Source organism: Temnothorax americanus, unplaced genomic scaffold, assembly GCF_048541705.1.
Source record: "Temnothorax americanus isolate GAGA-0224 unplaced genomic scaffold, ASM4854170v1 Scaffold145, whole genome shotgun sequence".
Taxonomy (NCBI): Eukaryota; Metazoa; Arthropoda; class Insecta; order Hymenoptera; family Formicidae; genus Temnothorax; species Temnothorax americanus.
In genome coordinates, this window is record NW_027509281.1 from 1 (window position 1) to 10,446 (window position 10,446).

Here is a 10,446-nt window from a genome sequence, read left to right on the forward strand (position 1 = left end):
TGACGTCATTTTTTTCTTTTGTTTTTTACGTACTGCGTCGTAAAAAATAGCGCGAAATTGTTTAGTCTACGAGATAACCTCCCCCCCCTTTTCCTAGAAAAATTTTGTATACGACGAACATGTCCCGACAGGTTCGATGCGTCATGGACAAAACATGCTCCCTACGCAGTGCGCTATCGAGTTAGTCTTACCCATTGTACGCCGCCTAGCGGCGTCGTTGCGAACGAGGCCCCCGCGACCTGACGGACCCCGCGGCGCAACCGCGGACCTCCACGCGGCCCCCGCGGACCCCCGCGGACACCCCACGCGGACCCGCGGCGCGACCGCAAACGCGAACGCGGACCCCCTCCCCCGCGCGGACCAGCGGCGCGGACCAGCGGCGCGAACCAGCGGCGCGGACCAGCGGCGCGGACCAGCGGCGCGGACCAGCGGCGCGGGTGAGTCATCCCGGTGAGTCATCCCGGTGGTATGTCAAGGTCAACCCCCCTTCCCCCCACCCCGCGAAAAATCCAATACCCCACCTCCCTCACCCCCTCACCGTCCCGCGTAATCCAATACCCTCCCCTCCCTCACCCCCCCTCGGAGCTCGCGGGTTAGAACCCGCCTAGTATAACTACTATTCTTAATTAAAGAATTAAACAATTAGAATTCAGAATTTTATTTGTTTTAAGTAAAAAAGAGTGATGAGTGTATTTTAAGATTATTATCAAAAAAATATTTTTTGTAAAGGTAACAGTTACTTAAAAAAAGAAAACTAAAATGGAGTAATCGGTTTTCTAATTGACACTAGAATGATATTTTTTGCGTGTGAATTGTGCGTAGGGGAGAGGAGGCTACCTTGTGACACAGGCAACGGTGTTACATTGCGATTATTTTGCGAAATGTACGTTCTATGTGCAATTTTATATGTGGTTATGCTTTATTTATGTGTAACTGAGGTCATATTAATTTAAAAAAGAAATTAACACAAGAGTAAAAAAAATACAGGTAAGAATATCTTTCGACCATACTTCAAAAAATATTTTGTCTCCTAAACTTTTTGTAATATTTATCGCTGCGGTGCGTATAACCTAAGTATGTACGCATGTATTTGTAGGTTAGTTCATTACAAAACGTATTATATGCATTATAAAACAATTATAAGTCATTAAATATATAAATTTTGCAATAAATGTGTCCAGTGTTGTGTGGGGTACCTTGTGACGTAAGCTTATAGACATACATCAAATAGGTTATAACGTAATCTATATGTCTATTTTGGTATTCTGCAGATTATAAAAAGATTGAATGTCGTTTCAAGATGGACAAAACGTCAAATGCAGAAAAAAAACAAAATTAGCAAAGCTAAGGTAGATGAGGCGATAATGAAAGCTGCAGCGGTGTTTCAAGTCGTCAAAGGAAATCAAAGCATTCGAAGCACAACACTGAAAAAAAATGTCACAAGGTAGCCTGGTCTCTCCTACATGATAGCAATCGCGATATAAGATCGCGAGCCAAAAAATAATTATTTTTTTTTCTTTCTGTGGCAAGAGAAGTGATAGAGTGCTATCATTTCCACATCACCTTGCAGTAGATAGCATGGCGCATTTTTTTTTAAGTGGTATCCCCAGTAAGTCTAATCAACTTTGCATTAAAATATTTTCATATTTTAATGCAAGAACTGTTCAAAGTGCCTTCCTCGTTTTCGTATACATAGTTCAGCCCTTCGATTAATATTGCGCGTCGCGCGGTGCGCCATTTCCGGCGTGATGGTATCAAAAGCTGCGAGAATTTCTTTTCGTACCTCAGCCTCTGTACCACCACGCCTGTGTTCGACTAAATCTTTGATGTACCCCCAAACGAAACAGTCGAGCACGTTAAGATCCGGCGACCGCGCCGGCCAAATGATTGGGCCACCTCGACTCATCCATTTGTCCGGATATCGCGCGTCTAAAATATTTCGCGCCTGTCGCAAAAAATGCGCAGGAGCCCCATCGTGTTGAAAAATGAGCTCTTCCCGTTCGCGAAAGGGAACGTCTTCGAGAAGACCGGGCAACTCATTTTCCAAAAACCGTGCGTAAATTTCCCCGGTTAAGCGTGGCGGGAGAGTATAGGAACCGATCTGAAAATCATAGAAAGAGTGTGATTTCAAAAAACTGCGAGGGAGACAAAGACGAAATTTCTTAACTCATAAACTTACTACTTACAATTCGGTTCGCTTTTATTCCTGCCCAAACGTTTATCGACCAGTGATATTGAAACGCGCCTTGGCGAATGGCGTGCGGATTTTCACCTCTCCTGGCGAGAGCGGAAACTACAGGGATCACGGGCGGCGAGAGCATGGATATAGGAATATAGGGATGTAGTATAAGCCCAGAACATAGGTGAGGGGAGTGAAGCCAAAATGCGGGGGGTTATGTGCCTAAATTTCATTGGTTACAATTGTGCGCATGCTCAGTATCTTGTGCCGCGCCAATCGTCACCGGCAGGTTAAATGTAAAATAATAAGATATATTTAAATTCTGCTGTAAAAAAGTTAATGATAAAAATATTATATAGTGTTATCGTATATATATTATGAATTATAAACATATTTATATTTATAGGACGCGTAATATTTGTAGGTTTAAATGAAAGACAGAAGATGTATATAGGTAATTGTAAAATAAATATTACTAATGAGTTTAGTCTATACTGTAAATAAAATATGAAAAATATTACATTAATATAAAGAATAGTATTTAATTATACTTCTTTAATTATGTTTATAATCTTCTACCTACTTCTCATGAGTCATGTCAAATAGTAAAAACGTAAATTGATTGTAAAAGAATTTATATCAAGGTATTTATTTTAAGTTTGCAAGGAAAACGGTTTATCCAAAAATGGCCCATAAAGTAGCATTAATTAAACACAAACAGAGATAATAATATAAAAGTTTTAACAGAGATAATAATATAGGAGTTAAGTATATATATATAATTACGATAATACACATGTATATTACAAAGCAATACAATTTATTTCGAATTGTTACAAAAGTTAAAACATAAAACAGAATAGATACACTAAATTATAGTTTATTATATTATTAATGAACCAATACTGTATTATATATAAATAAACAAACAAATGATTACTGACCTTTAAATAATGTAAGTTTATTTAAAAAATGACGTCGACTTTTTGATTTTCATCTTTGTCAATACTATTTAAAGTAATATAATGCAGACGAATTTTGACATATTTCTGTATAATAGTTCGAATTAAATAAACAACATGATTTTCCATGACGGAATGATCGTGGACATGTTCCGCCAAAGTACTGAATATATCAGTCTGTATAAAGTGCGTTAAAATTCGATTTGTTAAATTGTGGCCATGAAATTTTTGTTTTATAAATATGCCGCTCTCATGAATAGCACAACGAATTTCAGTTTCACATTTACAAGCAATCTGTATTACATCATTGGAAGGTTGGATTAACCCTCCACGACTTTTTCTATTAATTAAATTATTTTTATTTGTTTTCGCTACTAATGCGGTTATACAGTTTTCGCAGCGCAGAGTGCTTCTTAATTGCTTAATTATATAGTCTGCAATGTATTCTATAATATTGGTTGACAATTCTGTTATTTGTCTGATATCGTTCATATAGGCATAATCATGAGATAGTGAAATAGATTCATTATTATTATTGTGATCTTCTTCCAATTCGTCGCTTAATCGTGCTAATCTGGAAGTGGAATTAATAATCTCTTCAGAGTTTTGAATTGTGTTTGAGGATGTTACATGCAAAATTGATATTTCCTCTAAAGACATGCAATTTCCACTGTTGGAATTACGTATGTCTGACAGAACTAAAATCTTTTTCATAGCAGCTTTAAACTGCCTCACAGTGGGATTATTATTTCCTCCTCCATGATGTCTTAAACATCCGAACAGTAATTCAACATGATCCTGGCTTAACTTATAGAACGGTACATATTGTAATAATTTATTTCGTTCACACAGTTCCTCATACAATATTAATGCACTTTCGATGCAAATTAAGAATCCTATAAATCCGGTTTTTCGACGAGAATTAATTATTAATTCGCCACTTGTAGTTTTCAATGATAAAATATATTTTTTACATTCACTAAATTTCTCTTTGATTAGTGCTAGATTTGAAGAGTTTAACGCTTTTTTTAAATCCAAGTTGATGCATATTCCTTGAATTTAAAATGTCAAAAGGATCGTTAAATATTGATAAAAACTGTATTGTTCCTTCACAAGATTGAAATTGTTCTAACTGCATATTATTTTTACAGAATGAAAGGGCGTCAGCAACTGATTTACTAAAAATCTGAGTTGCTAAACGTACTTTCATCTTTTGTTTTGAATAATTAATATGAGCATTGCGCAGTTTATTGCCCAAATGCATTCCCTCACTTTCTTGTATATCGTGTAATTCAGTAATATGTGACCATTGTACAAAATTATTATTTCCGTCTAATAAAATCTTGCTGTCCCCAAATGTATTACGGACTAACTTCAGCATATGGCAAGGATCAAAAAACGTTACCACTTTTTCTTTCGTAATTGGATGAGGAAATGACGTCTGTAATAAAGAAACATTACTGAAATCACATCCAAGCTGTCGAAACACACTGAAATTAGTAGAAGTCCCGTCACACGTGACAAAGATGATTTTTAAACCAGTCTCATGCAAAGATTTCAGGCATTCTGTTAACAGGTTACTCTTTTCAATTGCAGACATTCCTTTAATAAAATAATACGCAACAGGAATTTTCCATGCACCATTAATACAGGTCACCATAAAAACCAACGCTTGTGTAGCTAAAGTGCTATCGTCACAGCCAATTTCGCTACCTAAATCTACGTATCCACTAAATCGCACACCATCATATTCTAAGTGCTCACGAATAGCCATTTCATCGAATTGAACACTGCTGCATAATGTATAATTTGTATTTTGTACTCGATTTTTAATTGACTCTAAAGCTTCTGTACTAATTCCAGTATTGCCATTTATTGTTTTATACCATGATGAAATGGTTTTTGTATGTGGTAAACATAAATTAAAGTGTCTGCGAACATATTCATAAGCACGCGGGGAATAATAATGCAATGTTAATGCAAACACACGCAGTTGTGGGTTGTATTGTCTTGGAACACGTTCATTTTTTTGCTTTTTACACAAACGTTTAAATAATTCATTAGACCCACCTAGGTTGAGTAGCATTTCACTTTGTTCTGCTTCTAATATGCCTTTCTTTCGCAATGTATCCAAAATGCATTTCAATGTTACAACTTGCTTGTCACGTCGACGTACTGTTTGTTGTAACCCTCGTATTTTTTTATCATATTTTTCCTTCTGGTATAATAGCTGTTTTCGCAGTCGACACTTTTCTGGAGAATTATATACTGATGATGTCATTGTAGTTTTATCCTCCATAGATGGTTGTGCCATCGTTGCTTTGTTTGTTGTAGATAGTGCTACAAATAATAACAATTATCATATAAACAATATTTTTTATTTCTACAGATTATACTGTCTACAGTCTTTCAAATTATAAGCAATACGTACACATAAATATTTGTTTTACTTACAGCAAGTAAGGTAATCTTCTTCTTGTCTTTCTTCCACTTCTGTAGGCATTACATTTGGTAATATTGACGGTAATACATTTGGTCTTAGTCGAATTCGTAATGGGCCGAACAAATACGAGCAGTATTGGGGATGTATGAAGGAAGACCCAAGATATCAGTCCACAAATTGCGACTAGTATCATTTTTTGGGATACTAAAAATAAATGCTACTATTATATTGAACAATTTCTTACAAAATATTTTACTAATACTATATTATTTTATACAAATACTATATTATTTTATACAGAATTAAAAATAAACCTAACCTGTGAAATGTAATCTTCCGATTTTTATCAACGTTTATTTGTTTCCAATTTTGGCAATCGGATCGATTTTTACAATTTGGAACATAACATTGCACCATTTTGCTTTTTTTTCCTTTTTGCTAACAAAAAGAAGAGTATATATGATGATTGTCTCACTGCAAACTCAGTCTCACTGCAAACAGTCTCACTGCACTTGCGCACCATTACAGCCAATCAGATTTAGGCACATAATACCTCGTCCCTTCGTCGCGCAATGGCTTCCCCCCCGTGAACTCATGCTCCATCCCTATATTCCTATATCCATGGGCGAGAGCAACGCGGCAGCTCAATAGCTGGAGGTGGTAAGTGCCCGGTTTTTCAAAGGGCGTACAAGGTGATGGTTGAAAAGCAATGAAGATATTACAACTCAACCTCAACCACTGTAAAGTAGCGCAGGAGTTACTAGCGCAGTCTATCAGAGAACACTAGGTTGACGTGGCCATCCTCTCGGAACAGTATGGGAAACCGGATGATTAGTCATGGGTGCATGACAGACTTGCTAGAGCAGCAATCTGGAACTGTGGCCGACTGACTATGCAGAAAAGGATGACCAGACTGGAATGAAGGTTTGTGTGGGCAAAAATAGCGGGAATATACTACTATAGCTGTTATGCTCCACCGAATGAGACTTCAAGAACTTCTTAGACAGACTTGCTAACGACGCTAAGGATCGGAGCCCGGTGGTGATAGCTGGCGACTTCAATGCCTGAGCAACTGAATGGGGCTCCCCCGAGACTAACAACCGAGGATCTGCGTTATTAGAGGCCTTCTCGCAGCTGGACATTGTCCTCCTTAATAGCGGAAAGTCGCTGACATTTCGGAGAGCGAGCACGGGGTCTATCGTCGATCTGACATACGTGAGTAGCCGCCTTGAAAAAACAGGTTTCAAATGGGAGGTGAGCGAACACTACACTGGTAGCGATCACCAAGCTATCCTACTGGAGATACCCAATGAACCAGGGACGAAGCCTAGGATGAAGCCCATCACAACCGGCTGGAAAGCGAGCCCCTTCGATTGGGAAACGTTTCTTGGTGCTATGGACGACATGACCATATTAGATGATAACGCAGAAACCAAAGCTGAGCACATCCTGAGATTGGTGACTGAAGCTTGTGACATCTCCATGCCCAGGAGGACAACATCTAACCAACGACCACCAGTATACTGGTGGGATGAGGAAATTGCCCGGCTGCGCGGAAACTGTCTTCGAGCAAAGCGGCGGTGCCAGCGAGCCAGGGAAATAAACACCTATGACGAGCTGAAGAAGCAATTCAAGGAAGCTCGCCACAAGCTTAGAGCGGCAATAAAAGCCAAAAAAAGAAAATGCTGGCTGGAGTTAGGTAGTGAAGTGAACCAGGATCTGTGGGGAAGAGCGTACAAGATAGTCATGAAGAAGCTAAAAAGTTTCTCCACGCAGACTCCTACCTGCCCTAAACTGATACACAAGATTGTCACCGGACTGTTCCCGCAACAACGAAGGGCTGCAACAGCTAAGGCAATGATGATTCCTGAAGGAGAGATCATACCGCCGATAACAGTGGAAGAGTTGCTGATAGCATGCAACAAGATTGGAAACAGCAAGGCCCCAGGGCCGGACGGTATTCCAAACATTGCTCTGAAAGCAGCGATTCAAGCAAAACCGGATACCTTCGTGGACATGTATAATGCCTGTCTCACCGAAGGGAAGTTCCCAGAATGCTGGAAAAGGCAGAGATTGGTTTTGCTTTCCAAAAGAAAAAAACCGCCGTTGGAGACTTTAGCTTATCGACCGCTGTGCATGCTTGACACAGCCGGTAAGATACTAGAGCGTGTCATCTGCAATAGACTGGAGAGAGCTGTGGACGAAGTCGATGGCGGAACATCAATATGGCTTCAGGAAAGCACACTCGACAGTGGATGCCATCAAAGTCGTTGTTGACACGGCGCGACAGGCGATATACGGCAAGAGATGGAAAAGAGGGTCCAAGAAGTATTGTGCCATCGTCGCCTTGGACGTCAAAAACGCGTTTAACTCCGCTCGCTCTGTATTGAGGACAGACTGCGAGATCTGGAGATTCCGGTGTATTTGAGGCGCATACTGGCTAGTTATCTGAGTGCCAGAGTTCTGAGGTATGACACAGACGACGGTCCTAAGTATTACACTGTTACAGGGGGGGTTCCGCAAAGATCAGTTTTTGGCCCCCTACTGTGGAACATTATGTATGATGTGGTACTTCGGCTCAAAACCCCAGAAGGAGTGAAAATAGTTGGATTCGCTGATGATATAGCGGTAGTGATTGTTAGAAAATTTCTTGAGGAAGTGAAACGAAAAGAGAATGAGGCCGTCGCGATTATCCAGAAGTGTCTGGCATCAATTGGCCTGCAGCTGGCTGATCATAAGACGGAATCAGTTCTTATCACTGGAAGAAAGAAGAGGGAAACTATTACCCTCATAGTCGGTGACCATGAGATCGAGTCCCAACCGTCCATCAGATACCTAGAAGTGAAGATCGATGCTAAATTGACATTCAAAGACCACATTGACTATGTCAGCGGTAAAGCCGCGAATGTCAACACCGTGCAGCCGGCAGCTGCATTGCCGACGACTAACGACGACACCAAGAGACAACCCAGGATCATGGGGGATGTAGTGTTGCCACACCCCTTGGTGAAATACGATCAGGAAGAAAAGGGGTACAGACCGGCATCACCACCCGGAGACAATGATGTGCGAGCCAGCCCTGAGATCATACAGGCCCAGCGGCGTGTAGTCCGGGCGGCAAAGTTGAACGTAGCGACAATGGCGGAGCGATTGAGCGCCATGCGACGCGGGGCGACCATTTGAGGCGCCATATGCGTAAAAATGTAGATAATAAAATAAATAGCCTTAAGGATTAAAAGATAGTAGATTAAGTGTCAAAAGGCTAGGCACAAGAAAGTATATTTCTTATATCAGAGACATTCAGAGTTGCGTTTGTTTTCCTATGCTTTACTTTTAGTGGCGTTAACAACAATTATGGTTTAAGTTTATGGAAACCCGTCCGAACGAGGAAAATGTTTATTTGCACCAAATAAAAGAGTTTAATGTGACTTGATAATATAAAATGCAAAATATAATTTATCCCGAGTACCCAGCGAACACTAAAACAATAAGTTAAGAACAAAGATTAAAAAGCGCGGGGAGACGCACCTAGATAACCCCTGAAGGGAAGGAGAGCCACTGACGCGCGGTAAAGGTGCGTTCACACGTACTAGGGGGTAACTAAAGAAGCCGAACCACCAAGCGAATCGGGATAAAATTAACGCGAGCGAATCACGGAGACGAATAATAACGTAAAGCCACCAACAAAAGTCCGACAAAGTGTGCGAAAACGAAAATCGGCTTACCACGGGCGATGGTAAGCACATCGGGTAAATAAACGACGCGAGCAATAAAGGTATGACGCGAGGGTAATTAGAACACCTCGAAAAGAGGATTACCGCGAATAGATAACATAGCGAAATAATAGGTATCGAGATCGCATTACCATACGGGATGGTAAGAGAACCACGTGAACCACGAGGTTGCAGGACAAATTAAGAACGACATAGGGATAAGTAGGCCGCGAAAACACCGTGGACATCGGCAACCGATAGGAATAATATGGAACTCGCGAAATCGAGTTACCAAGGAAAATGGTAAACGGATTTCACGGAGGAAAAGCCGGAGCGGTAAAATCGAAACGAGAATACAACCGTCGCGGGCTAAGTAAACGAGCCCACACAGAACGATAGACCAATGTATGCGACAAGTGACCAGTGGTCATACCACGAGGCTTCACGAAACAGCGAGCGAAGCGTTAGCTATAAGTAATCCATTGTAAACGCGGGGTCCCATCTCTACCGCGAAAATTAAGGATAAAATCCAGACGAACGAATAATTAATTACGAATTAATGGAAATGGGACACCGGGTAGATTCTCGAAGGAATGTTCGAGAAAGATGAAAAACTTGTTATTGCGAGAGCCATTATCCCGAATAATAGGAAGGCGAATAATAAGACACAATAGGCCTTTTGTTCGAGGCAACATCTGCCTCAAAGGAACGCGGAAGCGATGTGTGGCACCTGGCATTGTAAGGCGAACAGGTGTGCAACAGATGTGAAGAGGCGGAGCCACGCCGAAGTGGGGAGGCAGCTCCGAAGTCGGGAGCCCAAGCGAAGCCCAAGCATCGGGGATTCCGCGCTAGAGCTTCAACAAGTACAGTCGATTCGGTCTTGAGAACCTTACGATCAACACTTAGACTCTGCGTAACATATCCCGCGGTAGACGCGTTAAATCTTAAGTCGGTCACGCGAAATTTGTACAACCTGAATTAAAATAAAATAGATTATATTTTATTTGCTAAAAGAAATCAGAGTACTCAAATTTATTCGTGTGCGGGTAACCTACCTAAAAGACATACTTACCTGATCCTGATACTTACCTGTGGGCGATCCCAAGTCCGTTCGGGGAGATCCTAAGTCGGTCCAGCGCAGATCCAGAG